The 23,735-nt window shown below is 44.8% G+C and overlaps 1 long non-coding RNA gene across 13 annotated transcripts in view; it reads right to left on the reverse strand.

The window, feature by feature from the left end:
* Positions 1-1,835, reverse strand: part of LOC136667952 (uncharacterized) — a 55,829-nt gene extending 53,994 nt beyond the window's left edge. For 7 of the 13 annotated variants that reach the window (XR_010795440.1, XR_010795437.1, XR_010795441.1 and 4 more), the window contains exons 1-3: positions 1,514-1,644; positions 1,099-1,235; positions 918-1,003 (exon numbers count right to left, since the gene is read on the reverse strand). This is a non-coding gene — a long non-coding RNA (uncharacterized lncRNA). Of the gene's footprint in view, positions 1-917; positions 1,004-1,098; positions 1,236-1,412; positions 1,485-1,513; positions 1,645-1,739 lie in introns of those variants that run through there. The other 6 variants (XR_010795448.1, XR_010795444.1, XR_010795438.1 and 3 more) reach the window with 5 other exon arrangements.
* Between the last annotated feature and the right edge of the window lie 21,900 nt (positions 1,836-23,735).

The following is a 23,735-nucleotide window of genomic DNA, read 5'->3' on the forward strand; positions in this document are numbered from 1 at the left end:
CAGTGCCCCTAGTATACTGGTTTGTGTGTGGGTTCAGTGACCCTAGTACACTGGTTTGTGTGTGGGTTCAGTGCCCCTAGTACACTGGTTTGTGTGTGGGTTCAGTGCCCCTAGTATACTGGTTTGTTTGTGGGTTCAGTGCCCCTAGTACACTGGTTTGTGTGTGGGTTCAGTGACCCTAGTACACTGGTTTGTTTGTGGGTTCAGTGCCCCTAGTACACTTGTTTGTGTGTGGGTTCAGTGCCCCTAGTACACTGGTTTGTGTGTGGGTTCAGTGCCCCTAGTACACTGGTTTGTGTGTGGGTTCAGTGCCCCTAGTACACTGGTTTGTGTGTGGGTGTGTGTGGGTTCAGTGCCCCTAGTACACTTGTGTTTGTGTGTGGGTTCAGTGCCCCTAGTACACTGGTTTGTGTGTGGGTTCAGTGCCCCTAGTACACTGGTTTGTGTGGGGGTGTGTGTGGGTTCAGTGCCCCTAGTACACTGGTTTGTGTGTGGGTGTGTGTGGGTTCAGTGCCCCTAGTACACTGGTTTGTGTGTGCGTGTGTGTGGGTTCAGTGCCCCTAGTACACTGGTTTGTGTGTGGGTGTGTGTGGGTTCAGTGCCCCTAGTACACTGGTTTGTGTGTGCGTGTGTGTGGGTTCAGTGCCCCTAGTACACTGGTTTGTGTGTGGGTGTGTGTGGGTTCAGTGCCCCTAGTACACTGGTTTGTGTGTGGGTGTGTGTGGGTTCAGTGCCCCTAGTACACTGGTTTGTGTGTGCGTGTGTGTGGGTTCAGTGCCCCTAGTACACTGGTTTGTGTGTGGGTGTGTGTGGGTTCAGTGCCCCTAGTACACTGGTTTGTGTGTGTGTGTTCACTGACACATTTCCATTACTTAAAAAACAGCAAAATGCAATGGGAGTCTATGGGAAACACTCACATCTTGTCAATGTGTCACTGGAGCAGTAGATATGGTCTCGAACCCTCTTTCAGCAGGAAAACATCCCAAGAAGTCCAGCCTGGAGCCTACATGAAGTTAAAAGGCATAGCTACATAAATATATTTTACTCCAAATTACTCACTGGTATTAGTACGGTACATGTCCAGAGGTTTGTAGACACCCTTATAACAAGTCAAATAAAATCCAGAACATTTGGGACGGGTTCGAGTGGTTTTCTTGATCCAGAACTTATCATCAATTCCTCACAGAAATGTTCCAACGTCTACTATTAAGTCTTCCCAGAAGATTGGAAGCTAACTGCAACATAGAAGGGAACAAAACGGATTAAAACCCTTGATTATAAAAATACTGGATGAAAACACGTTCATAAACTTTTGGCTTTACATTGAATCTGCTACTAAATTTGTAGACGTTATTTATTAAATAATACACTGTTTATTTGGCTAATTGTAAGCTAGGGAGTTGCTAACTCACTGAAGTAACGGTTACTTCGCTGATATTTCGGTTTCACTGGAATATTTACGGGGGATTTTATTTGTTTTAAACACCGAAACAGCGAATTATAACAAATTTACCGTCAGTTAAACTCCAAGCGTTTGACCGTTGAACGAAGAGATTCAAACATTTGAAAATAATGAAGCGGGAAACTGCATCCGGACGAAGGCGTTTTACGTCTCAATTTAATCCATACTCCCTAATAAGTGTACTGTGTAGGGTATTAAACTGTGCTTTCTACACCCAAACAATGCACACTTTCTCTAGCAGCAACTTTTTATCGCTGTTTAATGCAAGCTGGCTCACCTGTTTGCCTCAGCTCAATTTGCCCTCCTTACTTCAATCCCTACGTAGTTTGATCCCTACCTAGGGCACTACGTAGTGAATTGAGCGCCTTTCTGCTCCGGCCTTCTGACTCAACAAGAAGCAGGACACAATTAAACACTTTTCCATGACCCTGTGCTGTTCAATGCTGTTTGAAAATTAATGGAGATTATATATATATATACAATTATATAAAATTATGGCCAACATTTGTAACCTTTAACAGGCGTCAACGGTCTCGAATGAGTGAGTCGATTCTCCAAAACTCGATTCCTTACTGTAGCCCCTTACGTCTAATGGGTTTTTTTTTATTTATTTATTTATTTTTTAAATTTGTTTTAAAAAATAAAAATAAAAACTATTTCATGTTTATACATACATACATCTTCTTTTCCCCTTCTCCATTTCAGGGTCACGGTGAGTTCATGTTTATAGTGTAAGTCTAAGAAAACATTAAAGTTTAATCTAATATTTCATAAAATTTCAATAGAAATTCCCCTGCTGCTGCACCGACTATTTTTGTCTGATTCTAATATATATATATATATATATATATTCTTGTTATTTTCTGGTGAGAGCCTGTAGGATTGTCTGGAAGCATTCACCAGCTGCGTTCTTCAATTTCATACAAATGAAGGATGCACTTCTCCAACTGTGCAGCTGTGCTTTGAAAAGTGGTGAGGAACAGAAATGCAGGCTGGATGTGGCATTCAGTTCGGCTGCCCTTTAAATTCATGTTCCTTCAAAGACAAGCACTGGGTCTGAAAGGAAGTGGTCCGTGTCTTTGAAGCCTATCAGCAATGAACAATAAGAGCAGCGTGAACACACATGTGGGACATGAAATAACAGCAACGACAGAAATGACTGTTTCTGTTGTTAAAAAGTGTTTGGTTTTCTGAAGTAAACAAGCGTATCATTATTATTATTATTCATGAATATTATTATAAGATATAAGTTATTGTTGAATAAATGAAGCAGAGACACTTGGAGAGATAACACTTTCCCCAGAGGGACCAGAAACGCAGATCCATTCCTCCTCTCAAACAAAGCAAAGAGTTGCTCCACGTCCCTGTCCACCAGGAGGACATACCTGCTCATATTAATCAATACTAGAAGCATGGGCTGACCCCACAGACGACTCCACATGGTCTTAGTGCCCTCTCACACACTGTGTGGACAGGGAAATGCAGCCAAATGTTAAAGAAAATATAACACTGAACATAGAACACGTAAGTCCACAGTGTAAATGGTGCCAATGCCTTTGTCAGACACACTCCAAAACTGCTGAGAAATGCAGCGCGTCTTGGTTTTGAGATGTGACTTTGCACAATTTGCTCTGGAAAGAGCCTACTTTTGCCTACGGCATCTCAGAGAGTCCAAAAGACAGTCCAATCCCAGTTTGTCAGAAGCCTTCCAGCGTGTGTGTGTGTGTGTGTATTGTTGTCTTTTCTCCGCAGGAATGTGGCTTCCTCCTCTTGTGTCAATTAGGCCGAATTGAGCGAGGCCATTTAACTTTCCCCCTCTACCTGTTGGTTCTTATTGATCCACTTCAAATGAATTGTAACGTCTGTGTTAATCTATAGGGCGCTGGCTTTAGAGACCGCTGCTAGTCAGCACTGCCCAGGGACCTTTGTGCTGCCTGATTACAACACCGCCCACAATCAATGCTTTTACAGCAATACAGAGAGAGAGAGAGAGAGAGAGAGAGAGAGAGAGAGTAAAGATGGAAGGAAGCAAAGAAGTATGACCTGAAGCGGAGGAGAGGGTGGGGAGAGAGATGGAATGATGGATGAGTGAGCTAGGTTGGAAGCTTAGAGAGACAGTGGCCTTGTTCCATTACACACATTTGCTGCCTTGCATCCTCGTTTTAAGTCTCAACTTGAAGGTGTAAGTTGGTTGGTTGTAAAATCCCCACAGAAATGCATTCACCAACAGATTGGGACACACTGGAGCAGCTGCACATGAAGCCAAGGTCATCATACCCAGTCATATGTGTGGGCTAGAGGGCCAGCATTGCGCTGTGGAACTGTGTTCTTCCCTCACTAATGATGTCTGTCACTAATGTGTCTGCCATCAAATCCTCACAACATTAAACACCCTGTCCAAGTCCATTTAAAATATCTTCTCTACTAATCCATTTTATACAAAATGTTAGATTTGCAGGTTTTTTTTATAAATTGTAGCCCGAATATGGACCAATACACTTTCCCTTAAGTGTACACTTCAAAGAAGCCCTAGGGCTTTAAAGCAAGAATTGAGACACAGCCGAAGAGATCCAGAAGAATAGAGATATACCCTAGCCTCCACCCCCTCTCATCCAATCAGAAACAGAAGCCAGAGCCCAGCTGTTGATCATATCGCAAGGCGATGGCAACCTTTGACCTCTGCCGTTGTCATGGCGCCCAGCACCCATTCATCAAAGGCTCCCTCGGCCCCGCCCACTCAGCAAGCATTTTACAGTCCGCAAACATTAGCTATTGATTTTATTGACTGCAAAGGCAGCAATCTGTGACGAATCAGCTCAAGCCTTCACTGCATCCTCCGTCCACCATCCCTCGCTCCTCTCCTCCTCTTCATCTCACGCTCATTTTCTCCTGCTCCCCTCCCTCAGGTGGGGCTTCCCTCATTCATCACCGTGGGCTTCAGGGAGGCAGGGGTCCACAGGGTCCAGGCTCTTTGGGTTGGTTGTGGTGTATTGTTTTTGTTCTGTTGTATTTTTGAAATAAATAAAGGCTTAAATTCTCAGTTTTTTTTTTGTTTGTTTGTTTTTTAAATCAGGTGAGGGATTTAATCGTTCCATTTGCATGAAGTAATGATTTTCTTGGCTGAAAATGTGTGGACACCTTGTCTAACGTTTCTTCTACACTGAAGAGTATTTGTAAAAGCCTACTCTGCTCTTCTGGAAAGGCTTTACAGTAGAGGCTTGAATATTGCTGTGAGGATTTGATGGGATTTAACCATTTAAACGTACCTGTGGGCAGGTGGAGATGCTGGAGGACCAGTTCTGGATCACACACACCATTCAAAAGTTCCTCCAGAGCTGCTCCAGAGCATCCCAGTCTCTTGGTATATTATAAAACTGTGTCCACACTTGAATGTCTCTGCTGAAGTGTCCACAAACCTTTGGTTACCCATCCTTCAGTGGCAAGCTGTTCCACCTCAGGTGTATGAAGGAGGGTTATCACAGGTCCTTCGTCTCTGTTGCTGACTGTACAGCAAACACTGCTCCCAGTAAACCACTGGAGGGGGCGCCAGTTCTTCACACACACACACACACATTTACACCTACGGACAATTTTGAGTCACTAATCCACCTACCAACGTGTGTTTTTGGAGTGTGGGAGGAAACCGGAGCACCCGGAGGAAACCCACGCAGTCACAGGGAGAACACACCACACTCCTCACAGACAGTCACCCGGAGGAAACCCACACAGACACAGGGAGAACACACCACACTCCTCACAGACAGTCACCCAGAGGAAACCCACGCAGACACAGAGAGATCACACCACACTCCTCACAGACAGTCACCCGGAGGAAACCCACACAGACACAGGGAGAACACACCACACTCCTCACAGACAGTCACCCGGAGGAAACCCACACAGTCACAGGGAGAACACACCACACTCCTCACAGACAGTCACCCGGAGGAAACCCACACAGACACAGGGAGAACACACCACACTCCTCACAGACAGTCACCCAGAGGAAACCCATTCAGATACAGGGAGAACACACCACACTCCTCACAGACACGGGAAGAACACACCACACTCCTCACAGACAGTCACCCGGAGGAAACCCACGCAGACACAGGGAGAACACACCACACTCCTCACAGACAGTCACCCGGAGGAAACCCACGCAGACACAGAGAGAACACACCACACTCCTCACAGACAGTTACCCGGAGGAAACCCACGCGGACACAGGGAGAACACACCACACTCCTCACAGACAGTCACCCGGAGGAAACCCACACAGACACAGGGAGAACACACCACACTCCTCACAGACAGTCACCCGGAGGAAACCCACGCAGACACAGAGAGAACACACCACACTCCTCACAGACCCCACAACCTCCAGGACACTGCAGCTGTGACATAGGCACTAACTATACAACTACCTTTATACAACTTTAATAAAAAAACATTTATAATATCATATCAATGTGCAATGTACATTCCATGTGCAATATGTTTTAGATTTGTAGATTTTTGTTCATGGTTTCTATTATTTTTAATTTTCACATTAGTATTTAATTGTTTTGCTCCCTTTCTGTACCTATGCTGCTCTAACACTGTAAATTTCCTAACTGTGGGACGATTAAAGGTGATGTTCATGATTTTAATTCAAAAATAACTAAAACTATTTATAAATTCAGAGGATGTTTCCTCACAATTTGCTGCTCTCCAGTCATTACGGGTGTAATGTGTGTAAATAAATGGTTTTCTCTCTCTGCTCACTCTAGAGAAATGGCATCTGGAGATGTTTTGACGGTGGAGAGACTCCAAATATTGAAAAGCACTGGAAAAGATTAGAAAAAAGAATAGAAAAGCTCTATTCCTGCTGCACTGGTGGGTAATACTGATTTATTTTTGCTGTATGTGGAACTGACTCTAAATTCAGGAGAGCGCTAACTGCATGAAAGTAAACACAGAGGGAAAGTGCTACAAAACTAAACAGCTCGAGTTACACATGAGTTTCTGTGGGAATTCAAACAGTGAATAAACACTTACAGACAACTTACACTTCAGCTGCGTACAAACAACAGTCATTTTTCTCCTCAAAGACACCCTTCCACCTTAAAAGACACAGAGTTCTGAATGTAAACAAACAAGAAAAATAGCGGATCCCTAGACTCATAGACGGTGACTTTAATGGATTATCCTGTATTCTTACACAGTTCACATTTACACACTTTTGGTCATGTTTCCTGTAATGGTTTGTAAAGACAGTTTCTCGGTAGCTGTCTTTTCACTGGTGTTTGCCGGCCAGAGAAAGGCAGGTCAGATGTTTTAATCCGACTGAAAGCTTTGTGTTTACAGCGCACACTAAACCGGTGTCCAGGGCTCCGGAGGTCTTACAATGCTGACCCCCAGGGGTCATGATCTTTAACCTCTTCTCCCTCCAGAGAAGACCCTCTCATAAATCTGAATGTGTGGGGGTCCTTCCTAATGAGCTGTCCATAATATTCAGGGTTATTGACCTCTCTCTCTCTCACACACACACACACACATCTGTGTTTTAAAAATTGCTGTGTCATGTGTGTGTGTGTGTGTGTGTGTGTGTGTTTAGTGAGAGATGAGATGAGCAGGAAAATGCCAGCATTAAAGGAGCACTTACTCATTTCCTCCAGTGATTCAGATTCACTTTAAGGAACAGCCATCACACTGACACCTAGTGGTCTGGATGTAGCAGAGACTCTGTACTAAACTTATTTTAAACAGGTCCCAATCTATTCATTCAGGGACCACAAATCAATTTGTCTTTTCAAATATTGTAAAATAATCACATAAAGGGATCATAATATGAAGAACGCAATAGTTTAGTTAAAGTAAACTGTGAAATAAGAAGCAATAAGAAGGAAATAAGAGCACTGAGCAAAAACTGAAAAGAACAAAGAAGAAAGAGAACAGAGCGAAAATGACTAAAAACCAGAGCATCTGCTCCTCACTGCTGTGCGCTCGGAGTTGGGAAGAACTGCGAGCGGCTCATAGCCAGAATATAGATAGATCAACCAAAGTATATACCATTATATATTATAACAGACATCTTTAAAGGTCTCAAAACTGTGGTAACATCTGCTCTTTTTCGGAATGAGTTTGGTTTCATTAAAGGGACCTCCATCGCCCAAATTGTATTAGTGGGGGTTTTATTGGATGTTTTAAATCAAGGGAAAACATCTGCCATTCCCTTAAAACAAGTGAATCTGTCTAGACATAAGGTGAACACTGAAGCTGAAAAATATTCAACAAACTCAGAACGAGAAACAATAGAGAACTCCACTAAGTTAAAGATTATTTTGCATCGTAAAATATCCATGTGACATTTATTCTGTTCCTTGCTATAGTTTGTACTGCTTTCAGTGGATAGTGTGTGTGTGTGTGGTTAAACCCGGTTGATTCAACCTTTAAATGAACTACACTACTAATCCCATCATGCCTCAGAGAGCAGGCCATGAGATCACAGCTGTCAATCATCAGGACTCGAGGGGGAGGGGTGGAATTTAGCAAAAGAGGCTTTTATTTCCAAATCATCATCTCTCTGAGAGTCATTCACCTACCGACTTTTCAGGACCACTCATTCAAATTACGGATTGTGTGTGTGTGTATTGACTCTGCTCTATTTTTGGACCATATTGGAATACACTAAATTACACTGACAGAAAATGAATAACTCATCAATCACGTTTATGCACAAAGTATTATTCATCATTTTCCACTTTTGACGGCTGAGGATGCAAACTGCAGCTACGACTGACTAATTACTGACCCTCCATATTTAATCACCTCCATAATTTATCCAGAGGGGAGAGACTTTTGCTCCAGGAATGTGAAACTCGGTACTAAGAATTATTGCATTTTACCACTACATGGTACCTACTCTACTCAGCTCTACTGGATGCTACTGAGCTCTTTCTGAACTCTACTGAACTCTGCTGAGCTCTAATCGACTCTAGTGAGCTCTTTCTGAACTCTACTGGACTCTACTGGACTCTATTGAGCTCAACTGGACTCCACTGAGCTCTTTCTGAACTCTACTGAGCTCTACTGGACTCTACTGGACTCTATTGAGCTCAACTGGACTCTACTGAGCTCTTTCTGAACTCTACTGAACTCTGCTGAGCTCTATTGAACTCTATTAAACTCTACTGAGCTCTTTCAGAACTCTACTAGACTACTGAGCTCATTCTGAACTCTACTGAACTCTGCTAAGCTCTTTCTGAACTCTACTAGACTCTACTGAGCTCTTTCTGAACTCTGCTGGACTCTAGTGAGTTCAACTGGACTCTACTGAGCGCTACTGGACTCTACTGGACTCTATTGAGCTCTTATTGAACTCAACTGGACTCTAGTGAGCTCAACTGGACTCTACTGAGCTCTACTGGACTCTACTGAACTCTGCTGAGCTCTTTCTGAACTCTACTAGACTCTACTGAGCACTTTCTGAACTCTACTGGACTCTAGTAAGCTCTTTCTGAACTCTACTGGACTCTAGTGAGCTCTGTCTGAACTCTACTGAGCTCTACTGACCTCTACTGAACTCTTTCTGAACTCTACTGAGCTCTACTGGACTCTACTGAGCTCTGCTGAACTCTACTGGACTCTACGGAACTCTACTGGACTCTACAGAGATCTTTCTGAACTCTACTTAGCTCCAGTAAACTCTGCTGGACTCTATTGAGCTCTATTGAACTCTACTGGACTCTACCGAGCTCTACTGAGCTCTACTGGACGCTACTCTATTTTTGATCTCCTGTTCATTTTCCACTTCCACATGCCCCTTCCCCCTGTAACGTTCACCATTGTTTACATGAACAGTGACTTTAAGGCCTGGAAGAGACATTACTTATTCTAAAAGTAAAATAATTGTACTATATCTAGTGCTTCTTTAATATTTCAATAGTTTCTACTAAATATCTCTGTAGTGTCTCCTTAATGTCTACACAGTCCCTTTTTTATATCTCAGTTGCTCCAGACCGACAGTGAGGTCAAATGGAGAGAGGGTTGAGACTGTAGCCTGTGTCTGCTGCTGCTCAGATATTTCTCCTGAAAGAAAGAGTTAAGGAATGTCCTGTGTCTCCTTCTGAGTTTGAGTGGAGATCTCAATAAAGTCTTACACTGGTTTCTGATTTGCCAGGCCTTATTTCTCCTTCACTTCAGCTGTGTCTAGTGAGCATTTTAGTGAGGCGTTTTAGTAGAGTCAGTGTCGTCTCTTGAGATGCCAGTGAGAAACATTTGAGCAGTAACTCTTTCCTTGGGTTTGTTTGTGCTGCTGGGAATGAGGAAACATTTTTGTTTTTCTTCTGAGTTTGTGGTGGAGATTTGACGCGTCGAGCAGCCGTCTCGTCTGATGGGGATGTTGACGGCAGTCTGGAGACACTATAGAAAGCTTCCTTCCACACACACACACACACACACACACACACACACACAATGCTATTAACCAAGACATTGCACACACTGGAGGGACTATTATCCATGATTTTACTTTTATGTCAAGTGCTCACTCTATCTCTCTCTCTCTCTCTCTCTCTCTCTCTCTCTCTCTGTCTTTCTCTCTCTCACACACACACACACACACACACACACACACAAACACACACACACACAAACACACACACAAACACACACACACACAAACACACACACACACACACACACACACACACACACACACACACACACATATTCTCTCTCTCTCAGTGAATTATTGAAAAGTCGAGACCCCCCACCACACTACACCTCGACAAACAGGAAACAGCAAGAAACAGGAAGCTGCATTGTGGCCACTTGCTCTGTGTCCAGGTTAATGGTAGTCTGGGGCAAGTGAGCGCGCGCGTGTGTGTGTGTGCTAGGAATATATCACATTGTGGGAACCAAATCTTGCTTACACACCCACATTATGAGTGCTAGCCTTCCTTGTGGAGAAAACCAGCTGGTCCTCACAATGTAATTATTACATTTTAAGGATTAAGACAAAGGTTAAGACATTTTTTAAAGTTGCATTAAGGTTTAGGATCAAGGCTAAACTTGTGGTACTTAAGGAAATGTTAATGGCAAGTCTCCACAAAATGAATGGATGTTTATGTAATGTCCCCACAATTCACAGATATAAGATTATGTGTGTGCTTGTGTTTGTTTTTGTACACTTTCAGGACAAACACATGACTTCATACAGTTCTGACCTGTTTTGACATCATTTTAGACAGCATTTCTGTTAAAATAAAGACTGTTCATCAGTAGTTTGTTCCCCCTATTACTTCAGGAACAGCTTCTACACTTAGGGGAAGGATTTGCACTAGATTCTGGAACATTGCAGTGAGGATTTGATGGCATTCATTCACTTTTTTCAAACATTAACGAGGTCTGATACTGATGTTGAAGGATAAGTTCCTGATCGGAATCATCACTTCAACTCATTCCAGTGGTATTCAATGGGGCTCCATTGCTCCGGGGAACAGAGTTCCAGTGTTCCAGAGACCAGTGCTGTGGGGGTTTTATTCAAAGTTATAAAGCCCCCCAGTTTTGATCTGTGGGTCTCTCCTACATCACAAACATGTTCTGCAGCTCAGTCACATCAACAGCTTAAGCTGAACTGACTCAAAGTATTCATCCTTACACTGTAGGAAAACCAGCTGTGTGTGTGTGTGTGTGTATGTGTGTGTGTGTGTTTGTGTTTGTGTGTATACCTTTTGGTCTGCAGTGTGAGCTGAAAGTGCTAATGTTGCTGTTCATCCTCAATTAACACCCCCCCCCCCATTACCCATACCATCTACATTTATTAGTGTCTCTCTCTCTCTCTCTCTCTCTTCCTCTCTCCAGATCTGCATGTTAAAAGGCTGTTACAGTGTCTCGTCTGAGAGACGGAAGTGAAGTGTCATTACATTTCCCTTGTGGTTTGTAAGAGCTCAACACATTTGTGTGTGTTGTATGTAGGAGACAGTGTGTGTGTGTGTGTGTGTGTGTGTTTACCAGTGTCTGATTGTGTTAGGTAGTGTAAGTGTGAAATCCCTCAGACTTCTTTAAAAAGGTAATGTGTATTTATTTCATCGACTCCACAAACCACAAAAGAGCATCATGATTCATCTGACCAATCAGAACCGAGGAAGACACCATGGAAGAAAGGGTCGCTGGGTATTTTGCTAAAGGCAACATTCACAATTGCAATGAAAAAACAATTTTCCTTATCAGTTGCTGCTCTGCAGTCGGTTTGCTCTGGAAACCGCTCTAATGTGTTTACGAAGCCCCAGTGTCTGTAAATGGGTAAAAAAACAAAGTGTCTGGGTCCGGTGCTAGGCTTTCTCTCTCTCTGCTCACGGCAGAGAAACACCATCTGGAGGTTTTTAGACAACGGAGAGACTCCAACCGCTGAAAAGCACCAACCGAGATGAGGATGTTGCTCTATTCCTGCTCCATAGGGGGGTCACACTGACTTATTTTTGCTGTTACAGTTACATTACTTAAGGTGGAACTGACTCTAAATTCAGGAGAGCGCTAACTGCATGAAAGTAAACACAGAGGGAAAGTGCTACAAAACTAAACAGCTCGAGTTACACATGAGTTTCTGTGGGAATTCAAACAGTGAATAAACACTTCAGCTGCGTACAAATTACAGTTGTTTTTTTCCCCTCAAACCATGTTCCACATTTAAAGATGCATCGATTCTGAATGTAAACAAACCAGAGAACAGTGTTTTCCCACAATCGTAGATGTCCCCTTAAATTCCTCTTCTAGATTATTATATGTTCATGGAAGGGTTCGCACTAATGAGCTCAATGACTTTGAACAGGTTGCTGTCAGAGGACACAAGTCCCGCTAGAGCTGCCCCAGCCAACCATAAGCACTGTTATTGTGAAGTGGAGCTTAGCCGTGAAGCAGGAGACCACACAGAGGGCCCAACCTCCAAATACTGGGGAGTGTAATGACTGCCTCATTTCCACTGTATGGTACCTACACTCTCAGAGAAAAAGGTACAGTGCAGGTACATCACTGTCACTAAAGCTACAAACAGTGTAGTGTATCTCTAAAGGTGCAGCAGTGGTGTTAGAGTCCAGTTGTGTTCCCTAAAGGTTCATTACATTCTCTTCTCCAGAAGGAGAGGGGGATCTCTGTAATCTTTCATTATACAACTGTGGAGAATAAAAGAACACAATAAAAGTCCTGGAGATGAAACGGGGCAAATGACATCAACACAACTTTAAAATCTACCATCAACATGGAAGAAGGTACAGTTATGTTCCCAAATTAAAGGTACAAATTATGCACCACTGAGGGTACCACCACAGTGACAGTTCGTGGTCTTCTCGACTCCACTCAGTTTGTGTTTTCTAGCTGCTGATGAAAGGGTGAGCTCTGGAACTCCGAGCCGTCTCCTCTTCAGGGAAAAGGTCAAGTGTTGATCAGAGTCCTGAAAACCCTCTCCACTCTCTGTCCGACGCAGCCTGAGAAACTACTACTGATGTGTGTTTGATACGAAGGCCCTCAGCAGAACGCCAGCTGACAGACGCCTGCATTAGCTAGAACCGCGGGAGAGACGGTGGGGAGAGGAGGCCATGCGATACACCCCCAAAGAGTGAGGCCAATTGTGCTCTATAGGACTCCCTCATTTATGGGAGACCTGGGGAAACACCAAGGTTTAAACCAGCGATCTCCTGCTGAGTGATCTCTCATAGCTGCACCAGAGCAACCCTGGGTCTTGAACTGTTTCTTTTAAGGATTTTATATAACACCCTGTAAATGACTCGTCCAGCTCCACGGCACTATAACCCTGTATTGGAAGCTCTGAGCTCTTTCTGGAGCTTCTTTATCTCGACATGCCCCTGGACGATATCGCAGTTTGTGCTGAAGAACGAACTATTCCTTGGTTCCAGCTGGGGATGACATTTTCTGGTTCAGGGATAAGTTTATGTCGGTGGAAAAGCGCAGAATAATTCAACATTAGGTTCGAGATCAGGAAAAGAACCAGTTCCACGATGGAGCCCCTGGTCTAGGAGTTCATTAATAAACAGCCAGCAATTTGTGAGCGGGACTGAGAGGAGGCTAGAGGGTCATTCTGGAGTCATTGTAGTTAGCAGCTACAGGTGTGGTATTTTTAATGTCACCTACCGTCACTTTAAGATGACCTGACTGAATGAGAGGTGATTTTCTGCAGTGCTGGACATGCTCCTGATTGAAGAGAGAGAGAGAGAGAGAGAGAGAGAGAGAGAGAGAGAGGGGGGGAGGGGGGGGGCGGGTAGGGGGCTGTTGACGTGGGTGGAGGGGTGAGTTCAGAGGAATCAAAGACGTCCAACACTTTCGATCAGTGAGCCTCTGATCACACACTAATGAGCTCCATTCACATCCACAGCCAGGAATATGAAAATCAAAGAGATTCAGACGCACCGCCATCAGAGGAGAACATTAATAATGAAGCATTAAACCATCGACTGTACAACAGACCCAGGAGTGTGGCAGAGAGAGAGAGAGAGAGAGAGAGAGAGAGAGAGAGAGAGAGAGAGAGAGAGAGAGAGAGAGCATTAGAAAAAATCAAGAAGCATGACGGTGTATTTTTGAAAAGAGAAAGAAAGAAACAAACAAGCAAACAAAAGAAATAAAGGAAAGAAATGGGGTAAACATCTAAACGAAGAAACTGTAAAGAAGAAAGACAAGGAACAAATAAAGACAAGAACACAAAGAACGAAAGAAAACAAAGAGAAAGAAAGAAAATATATTATAAAAATAAACAATAAAAATCTCTCTCTCTCTCTCTCTCTGTCTCTCTCTCTCTCTCTCTCTCTCTGTCTGTATCTTTCTCTATATCTCTCTCTCCCTCTGTAAAAACTCCAGCAGCACTGCTGTGTCTGATTCACTCTACACCAGCACAACACACACTAACACACCACCACCACGTCAGTGTCACTGCAGCGCTGAGAATGATCCACCACCACATCACACCTGCTCTGTGGGGGTCCTGAGCGCTGAGGAACAGGGGGAGAGGGGGGTAACAAAGTATGCAGAGCCACAGATTACAGTCTGTAATTAGAACTACACAGTGCTCCTGTGGGGTCAGTGGAGCCGAGAGAAAAGACAGTGACTGGAGAAACATGGATGTGGTTTTAATGTTATGGCTGATATCTCTCTCTCTCTCTCTCTCTCTCTCTCTCAGGGATGTTCTCCCCTGTGTTTAACCCTCGCTTCTCCGATCTTTCTGCTGAAGTTCAGTAACAGTCCTCAGAGTGGAGCAGAGTTCAGGAGATTTGTTTTAAACCGAGGGGCTTTATCTGCTTTAACACGCCACAGGATTCCTTTACCTCTCCCTCCCTCTCTCTCTCTCTCTTATTCTCTTCATTCTATTCCCCGAACCCCGTCTTAACATCTTTTAGTAAGCTTAAGCCCCCCCCCCCTAAGCTCAGATTCATGGCAAGCAGAATTCATAATGAAAAAGTAAGCGCGATTAAGGGTGATTAATTTTGGACAGCGCTGCGGCAAGAGCTGCGTCCCAAGCCGGGGTTTCCGCTCTCAGGCTCGCTGTGAGAACTCCGGCGAATCGAACCCCATCTCGCATTAACCCCGACAGTGATGATGATGTTGATGCTGGAGGCCTGCTGCCGTTACTATAGCCACCGCCTCCCCGTCTCCCCCACATCTCTGTTTCTTTAGAGGAATACTTTGGCTGAAACTTCGTCTTAACCCATGGGTCTCCTTCCTCGCCACAACTTTCTCAAAAGTGCTCATTGTTGGATCCAGCAGTGTTTCTCCTACGACTCTCCTAAAGACACAAACGAGATCTGAGCTGGTGGTGAGCGCTGATGAGAAGTTGTGGAGCTCTGTGTTTTGTTTAGATGCAGGTAAACAGGAGTGTTATTATCTCAGCACTGAGCCTAGCGTGAGACGTCCCTGAGGCCTCCGCTAAATCTCAAGATGAGGCACAGGAGACATTCCTGAACTCTGTCTCTCAGGAGAAACACCTGAGCAGCCTGAGAGACACAAGCTACGGTCTCTAAGCTCTCTCACTATGTGACCTCAGTGTTGTCTGGGAAAACTACTGAGATACTAAGGAGACATTAAAGAGGAGGGATTAAAAAGACACTGCAGAGATATTCCACGACCCTGAAATGGATGAGCGGAAAAGGAGATGAGACGAGATAAAATGACTGCAGAGATATTAATGATGAGATGGTAAGGAGACACACACACACACACACACACCTTCTACTTCCATTCCCAGGTCTCTGTTTAAACCCTGGCCAATGTATTGAAAACACCTCCTTTGTACTCACTCATTGGCCACCAGTGTCACTGAGAGACAGATCTGCACAAGAGGGAATCTATGAATCAGAAAGTGAACAGACTGTCTACCATCCCAGAGAGAGAGAGAGAGAGAGCGAGGGACAGAGAGAAAGAGAGAGAGAGATGGTTGTAGAGCACAATATGAAGAATCTTTAAGCCGTTTGTCAGAAGTAAAGGATGAGTTTTTAATAAACAGCTGGGAACACAGCACTACAAGTGCAGCTGAGCGATTGTTCTAGTGAACAGAGAAGTAAACAGAGAGAGAGAGAGAGAGAGAGAGAGAGAGAGAGAGATACAGAAACAGAGGAGAAGAGGAAAACAAGAGGAAATATAGAAGGATGCACAGTGAAGTAATGAATGGAGGAAAAATTGAGGGAGAGAAAAGCAAGGTGGAGATTCTCAGGGTGCGCGCGTGTGTGTGTTTGTCTGTGTGTGTGTGTGTGTCTGTGTATTTTCGCTTGGCTGCCCCTGTCTGATCGATGGGAGTGTGTGGTCATGCTGAGTGTCCAGAAGGATCCCAGAGACTCAGACGGCTACACCGCATGAGTGCATCCCCTCTCTCTCTCTCTCTCTCTCTCTCTCTCTCTGTGTGTGTGTGTGTGTGTGTGTGAGAGAGAGAGGGAAGGTCCACTGAGAAAAGTCTATCCTCATCCTGAACACAGCCTCCATTTCCTTACAAATTCAGGACCAAACTACCAGCCATAACATTAAAGCCTCCTTGTTTCTCCACTCACTGTCCACTCTCTCAGCTCCACTGACCACACAGGAGCACCTTGTAGTTCTGCAGTTACAGACTGTAGTCCATCTGTGGCTCTGCATACTTTGCTACCCCACCTTCCCCCCTGTTCCTCAGCGCTCAGGACCCCCACAGAGCAGGTGTGATGTGGTGGTGGATCATTCTCAGCGCTGCAGTGACACTGACATGGTGGTGGTGTGTTAGTGTGTGTTGTGCTGGTGTAGAGTGGATCAGACACAGCAGTGCTGCTGGAGTTTTTAAACCCCTCAGTGTCTGGACTGAGAACAGTCCACCGACCAAAAACATCCAGCCGACAGCGTCCTGTGTCACTGATGAAGGACTAGAGGACGAGCGACACACACTGTGCAGCGACAGATGAGCTACTGTCTCTGACTCTACATCTACAAGGTGGACCAACGAGGGAGGAGTGTCTCACAGAGTGGACAGAGAGTGGACACAGGGCCTTTGTAAGTCTCTCTGGTTAAGAGCATCTGCTAAATGCTGTAAATGTAAATATTTAACTACAGTCTGTAGTGTGTGATCAGTGGAGATGAGAGAATGGACAGTGAATGCAGAAACAGAAATTAGACATTTCTCCCTTGGCCTTTGTTCTGTGTGTGTGTGTGTGTGTGTGTGAGAGAGAGAGAGAGAGAGAGAGAGAGAGAGACTGTGTGTTCAGAAGGGTGTGTATAAGAGGTTCTATGTATTCAGAGGAGATGTTGAAGAGTGGTACGTTTGTTTCTAACATATTGATTGTGTGTGTATGTGTGTGTGTGTGTGTGTGTGTATGTGTATGTGTGTGTGTGTGTGTGTGATATCAGTTCTGATAAATGATTAACTATTCATAAATTAAAGACAAGGAAGATGTTTTATAAGAAACCCACACTGTTGCTCTTTTCTGAAACACACTACACGAGCCCTGCGTGGCCAAAAGTTTATAGACATCTCCTCATCCAACATTTCTCCTGAAACGAGAACTGGGTCATACCCAGGAAGTTAAAATCAAAAAGAAGATCTCCTTAATGTCTCTGTAGTTTCTCCAAAACAACAATGAGATCAAATGTAAAAACTAATGAGACATTAGCCTGTCTCCTGCTTCTCAGATGTGTCTCCTCAGTGATCTCACAGGTATCTCCTTTGGAGTTTCAGTGGAGATCTCAGTAAAGTCACAAAATGTGCTCAGATTTGCCCAAAGAACTAAACCCTACCCTCTCCTTTTCTCCTTTATCTGTCTTTTGTGTCTCATATCTCATACCACTGAAGCAGTCTGATGTTGGATGTTTAGCTCTGACATCATCTTATCTCAGAAATACTGGAGCTCCATCACTCCAGAGAATGCAGTTCCACTGCTCCACAGACCACTGCTGGAGGGCTTTATGCGCCTCTAGTGGACACTTTGAGTATGGTATGAGTATGAGATTATGTAGAGATGATAGCAGTCGTGTCTGGATAACTGAACATCTGTGTCCACACTGGATCTTAATGAAGCGGAACTAGGATGAATCCCACTTCTTATTTTTATCTCTACACATTGTTCCTGAGTGTCCCTTGGAGCTGAGTTACAGGGCGTAGTGTTTAAAATCTCCCCCTACGACTCTTCAAGACCCTGATACTTCATCAGAACACAAATAAAACAGAGCAGCGCTTCATTCCCAGGCGACTAGCGCCACTCTGTAGCAGCTCTGCACCAGTCTGCAGTGATATCAGAGGAGCTGCTGGACTTTAGTTACATTTAGAGCCTCATTCTCCTTCAGAAGAGTTCCACAATTAGAGATTACCCCCCTCTCCTCACTCTTCTGTGACATGGAGCTCAGCTCAGATTCTCATTCTGCAGAGTTCTGTTCAAACCTTCAGTTCCACCTTAAATATTACATTAACGTCAGGTGCTAGAATGTAATTGATTCACTATTTAAGGTGGAACTGGAAATTTACAGCTAACTACTGAGACCTCAGCTGCTCCTCGTGCTGTTTTCAGCTCGTTCTAAAGTAAAGGGCCATAATCCACTGAAACTACATTAAACTGAGGATCAAAGAGTTTAAAGGAGGAAACACTGACACCTATGGGTTTTTCTGGGCACTGCGAAGCGTCTCGCCGCTGATTCACAAGGCGTCATAACCCTCCCTTTATGTTTTGAAGGGCCGTGTCATAATACTTCACCCTACCCTGCTATCCCAACAAGAACTGAGACCCCCCCCACCCCCCACCCCTAGGGGGAAACAGAGGGGTAGGGCTAAGTGGCAGAGGCAAGGGCTGAAATGGGATTCACTTTTAGAGTAGCTCCAGGAGAGATATAGACCCTGATGGAGTGCTGCCTTCTCTGTGGTCAGGCTCTGAGTGTTAGCCGCTCTCTGTTGATGAAAACTATTTGTAAAACAATTTGCAAGGCGTCAAGTTCAGGCCTCTCCAGAGGATAAGCTCGATAGATGCTAAACCAACAGCCGCTCGCTTTGATAAATATTTGATATTTGATATATCAATGCATTAGCAGGTAATTCCCAGCCTTTTTGGTGCTGAGGGGCTTGGAGGAGGTGGGGTACGGTGTGTGTGTGTGTGTGTGTGTGTTATTGAGTAAGCACTTGTCCACCGCTCTTCGATGGACTGTTCTGGAAAGGTAATGTGCGATGAATTGACTGAGGCATTTCCTCATGTCAGAGGTAAACGAATGATATCAAGAGCAGATTGGAGAGTGACTCCCCTTTCATTTTCTCTGCCGATGTGTGTGTGTGTGTGTGTGTGTGTGTGTGTGAATGGCGGGGCGGGTGGTGTGGCTAGAGAGAGATCATCTGCCTGCATTCTTTGAGTCCATTAACGCTGCTCTATACCTCCACACGGATTTGATTTCCGTCCCATAACCATCGGCTGTGACCGGGCACTGAATTCGCTCTTTAAGGCCGGATTGCCAGATCGATGGGGGCTTGCTTTAGCTTTCGCGTTAGCGAGAGGGGCTAACTGCTCTCTGTGAATCTGTGTGTGTGCTAAGGATTAGCAGGGGTCCCACGGGAGCCTGGCCTGAGACCCCCAGAGCAGAGCAGAGCAGAGAGTATAGAGGGGTTTGGCTGAGGCCGAAAAGCACAAAGGATTATGTATGAAAGGTGTTTATGATTGTGCCTCTACGCAACATCATTTTCAAAAATGAAAAATAACCCCCCCCCCCGGAGTTTAAGAGAGCAGAGCTGTTTCCCTCCTTCTCCTCATCATTTGGCACAATGCTAACCATCAAAGGAGTCTGTTAGTGACTCCCACACTGGGCATTTTGTGTTCTCCTCCAAGCGTGTTTAGTTCCAGTGATATGTGTTTTGAGAGATAAACAACTTTTGATAGGAACTGTGTGTGTGTGTGTGTGTGTTTGAGTGTCAGATTGAACTGGTTAGAGTGAGTGGTGTGTGTGTGTGTGTAATTGCGTGATAAATAGGTGAATGTCTCTGGGCATGGTCTCCTGGTTAACAGTGTCTCTAAACATCCAGAGGCGTACAGCTCCGTGCTGAAGAGATATGTGCCTGCAATATGGCCCTCACACACGCACACACGCACACACGCACACCAACCAACACACACACAAACACACACACACAATCATACAGCAGCATGTCCGAATGACACTGTATTTTAAAGTCCCCTTTCACTGTATATATTGTTTTCTCTGATCGCTCTGCTCCTGTTGGGTCTGTTTAACCTGAGTAACCTCTTTAACCCGTCTGTGCGGCTAAAAGGGCCCCGAGCTGTGATTACTGATCCTCAGATTGTGGGTGCTATAGTGATCAGATTTCATCGGTTAACATCATCTTACTGTAACATCTACGTCTTCTATGTCCTTATGAACACATTGTGATGAATTACTGAACGTGACCTGAGTTAAGAAGTCTGATGAATGCAGGATTCAGGGAAAGTCTTCCCATGATTTAAAGGGAATGTCTATGATTACAGTTCTCTCTGGTTGTTTACATTCAGAAGCTCTGCATCTTTTAAGGTGCATCGGTGTGTTTGAGGGGGGAAAATATTGTTGTTTGTACGAGAGGTTGTAGGAGGAGCCAGCTGTAGGCCGTTGGTGTAGAGTGTGTTTATGAGTCCAGATTTGGCACTTGTTTTTGTTTTCTGATTTAAAATGATGCCTGGGTCGAAATTGACCATAACAACAGAAGAGCCATAATTTTAACAAGAGCATTTTATAATTTAGTAAAAAAAAACATTTTTTTATTTTATTTTTTATTTTGTTGAAATAGAAGTTCCTGCCAAAGTCAAAAAGTCTTGATGCAATAAACAGATTTATGGAGTCTTTGTGTGCATTTAAAACCTAAAAATGGGTCGGTCAAGACCCTAACACAAGAGGAAGGATAAGTGATCCAAAACAGCATAAATAAATCAGTGTTACCCACCTATACTTTTCAACATTTAGAGTCTCTCCATTGTCTAAAAAACACCAGAGGCCTCTGCCATAAGCAGAGAGAGAGAAAGAGAGCGAGAGAGAGAGAGAGAGAAAGCGAGAGAAAGCGAGAGAGAGAGAGAGAGAGCAAGAGAAAGAGAGAGAGTGAGAGAGAAAGAGAGAGAGAGAGAAAGTGAGAGAAAGAGAGAGAGACAGATGGAGAAAGAGAGAGAGAGAGAGAGAGAGAGAGAGAGAGAGAGAGAGAGAGACTTTTTTTTTTTTTGACTTTTAGGGTCCTTTATTATCAACAGTTGGACTCAATATTCGTCCAAGTTCAATTTTGAAACATAAAAACTACTTGTAAACAACACTCACACTATAAAACCTGGGTATATATAAAAAAAAAAGTGCATTTAAATGAAAAATGGATTAAAAATTAGTTCACCATCACATACAGAACACACCCCTCCCCCACAGCACCACACCTCCTCAAACACCTCCAGAGTTTTCATGCACTTATAAAAATTAAAATCAATAAAAATCCTTGATCTCACCAGTCTGATAAAAACCCTTATGACCTCACTGTCAGTGTCCTGTTCCACCTTGTTTTTTCGACTGATGTAAATGGCCAGTTTCGCTTGACCAAGGATAAAATTCAACAATTGGCACTTGGCCCTCTCCTTCTTGTTATATTTAAAACCCAGGATAAAAGTGTGCACGGTAAAAATCACATTAAAAGCCATAAAAGCTGTCTGTAAAAAATCAAAAAGGGGACGTAGCCTAAAACATCTCATAAAAGCGTGAAAGACAGTTTCCCTCTGTGTGCAAAAAGGGCAAACTGGTGCAACCTCAGGGTTTAAAACAGAGATAAAAGAGTTGACAGGTAAAATCCCATGTAAAACCCTCCACTGGAGGTCAGCAGCTCTTTTTGTTAACGGTGGCTTGTACAACGCTCTCCACTCAGGCTTTACATTATCACCCAGAGATAGAACCTCCCTCCACGGCGTGTCCACCCTCCCATTCAGTCTCTTTTTGTTTAGCGCTTTCACGCATGCTCTGTACAGCAGCTTCCCGGATGCACTGTCCAACTTCATACAGGACTCCCCCTTACACTCCAGCAGGGGCCCCTCGCAGTCCTCCAGGTCAGGGGCCAGGATGAGAGCAGGAAAGGGGTCGTCCTCTGCAGGCCTAGTCACCCCTGCACCGTAGTCTATCAACATCCTAAGTTCCTCAGGGGTCAGCACTGTCCTCCACTTGCACAGAGACCGAGATACCACGCGCAGAGACCTCAGGCCTAACCGTGCAGTCAGTCTCTCTGTACCGGAAAGATCAGGTCCCGCAGTGTCCACCAGTTGACGCAGTGTGGTGACCCCCGAAGAAACCAAGACTCTGGTCAGTGCAGGAGTCGACAGGCCTGAAATGTCCATCCGGGCGCCGTGAAGCAGAGGTTCCTCCAGCAGCCAGTGCAGCGTTGTACTCTCTGGTCCTATGACTTTAAAAAAACTCCATATTTTAAAAAGCCCACGATAAAATGCAGGTAAACCAGCAGTGTCCAGTAACTTTGGGTTCATTAAAAACAGGGTCCTGTCCATCCCCAGGCCTCCCACTGTGTGCAGGATCCTGCAGGCTACCTCCCTCCAAACCAGTTCCTTAGGGCCAGTAAACAGTCTTTGTGCAAACTGGAGGCGGAAGGCAGCCACCCTACTGGCTAAATGAATGAGCCCCTGCCCTCCCTCATCCTTGGGAAGATGAAGAACTCCCTGAGGAACCCAGTGAAGTCGATCCCAAAAAAAATCCACCAGCAGAGCTTGAAGATTGGCCAGCAGGCCTGGTGGGGGATCGACACACGCCAGTTTATGCCACAGGGAGGACGCAGCCAGGTTGTTGATGATGAGAACTCTACCTCGGTATGACATTTGAGGGACCAGCCACATCCATCTATTCAATCTTCCCTTCACCTTTTCCAGCACACCATCCCAGTTCCTTTCTTCAATAACACTGTCCCCCAAATGCACACCGAGGTATTTAAACCCGCCTGTCCCCCAGGCCAGTCCATCAGGGAGTCTGGGTTCTTCACCTTCCCAGTCCCCGAGTAAAACTGCTTCGCTCTTTGCCCAGTTTACCTTTGCAGAGGATAAAATGTTAAAATCATGTAAAACATCAACTAAAACATTTACATCATCTTGAGCACTGATAAGAACAACAAGGTCGTCTGCATAAGCAGAGACATGTAATGGGGCAGTACAATCTGGAACATAAAAACCCTCCAGTCCCTCCCTCAGCTTACAGAGCAGGGGCTCAATGGAGAGTGAGTACAACGAGAGCAGTTTACAATCGGCGCACAGCAGAGACACGGGGCGCCAGTTCTTCAGTTCGGACAGGTCCCCCTTTTTCGGCAGCAGCGTCAGCACCGCCCTCCTGCAACTCAAAGGAAGCTTTCCATCACGTATGCTGCACCCGAGGACCTCCAGCACATCCTGGCCGATGACCGACCAGAAAGTCTTGTAGAACTCTACTGGTAGGCCATCAATGCCAGGAGCGCGACCATTCTCCATACCATTGAGGGCCTCATGCAGCTCTTCCAATGAGAGTTCAGCATCCAGCTGCGCCGCTGCCGATTGCGACAGTCTGGTCATATTCCTGAGGAACCTGTCGTCCACCTCCTGCGTCGCCGTGCGCTCGCTCTCATACAGCTTTGAGAAAAAGCTGACTGTTCGCTTGCGAATGTCAGCAGGATCATTAAGGAGATCCCCTGATTCTGATCGCACAGCGTGCATGTACCGCTTCTGTCCATTTCTACGCTCAAGACTAAAGAAGAACTTAGAAGGAGCATCCAGTTCATTCACGCACTGAAAGCGTGAGCGGACCAGCGCCCCCTGTG

Source organism: Hoplias malabaricus, chromosome 15 (assembly GCF_029633855.1).
Source record: "Hoplias malabaricus isolate fHopMal1 chromosome 15, fHopMal1.hap1, whole genome shotgun sequence".
In the NCBI taxonomy this organism is placed as follows: Eukaryota; Metazoa; Chordata; class Actinopteri; order Characiformes; family Erythrinidae; genus Hoplias; species Hoplias malabaricus.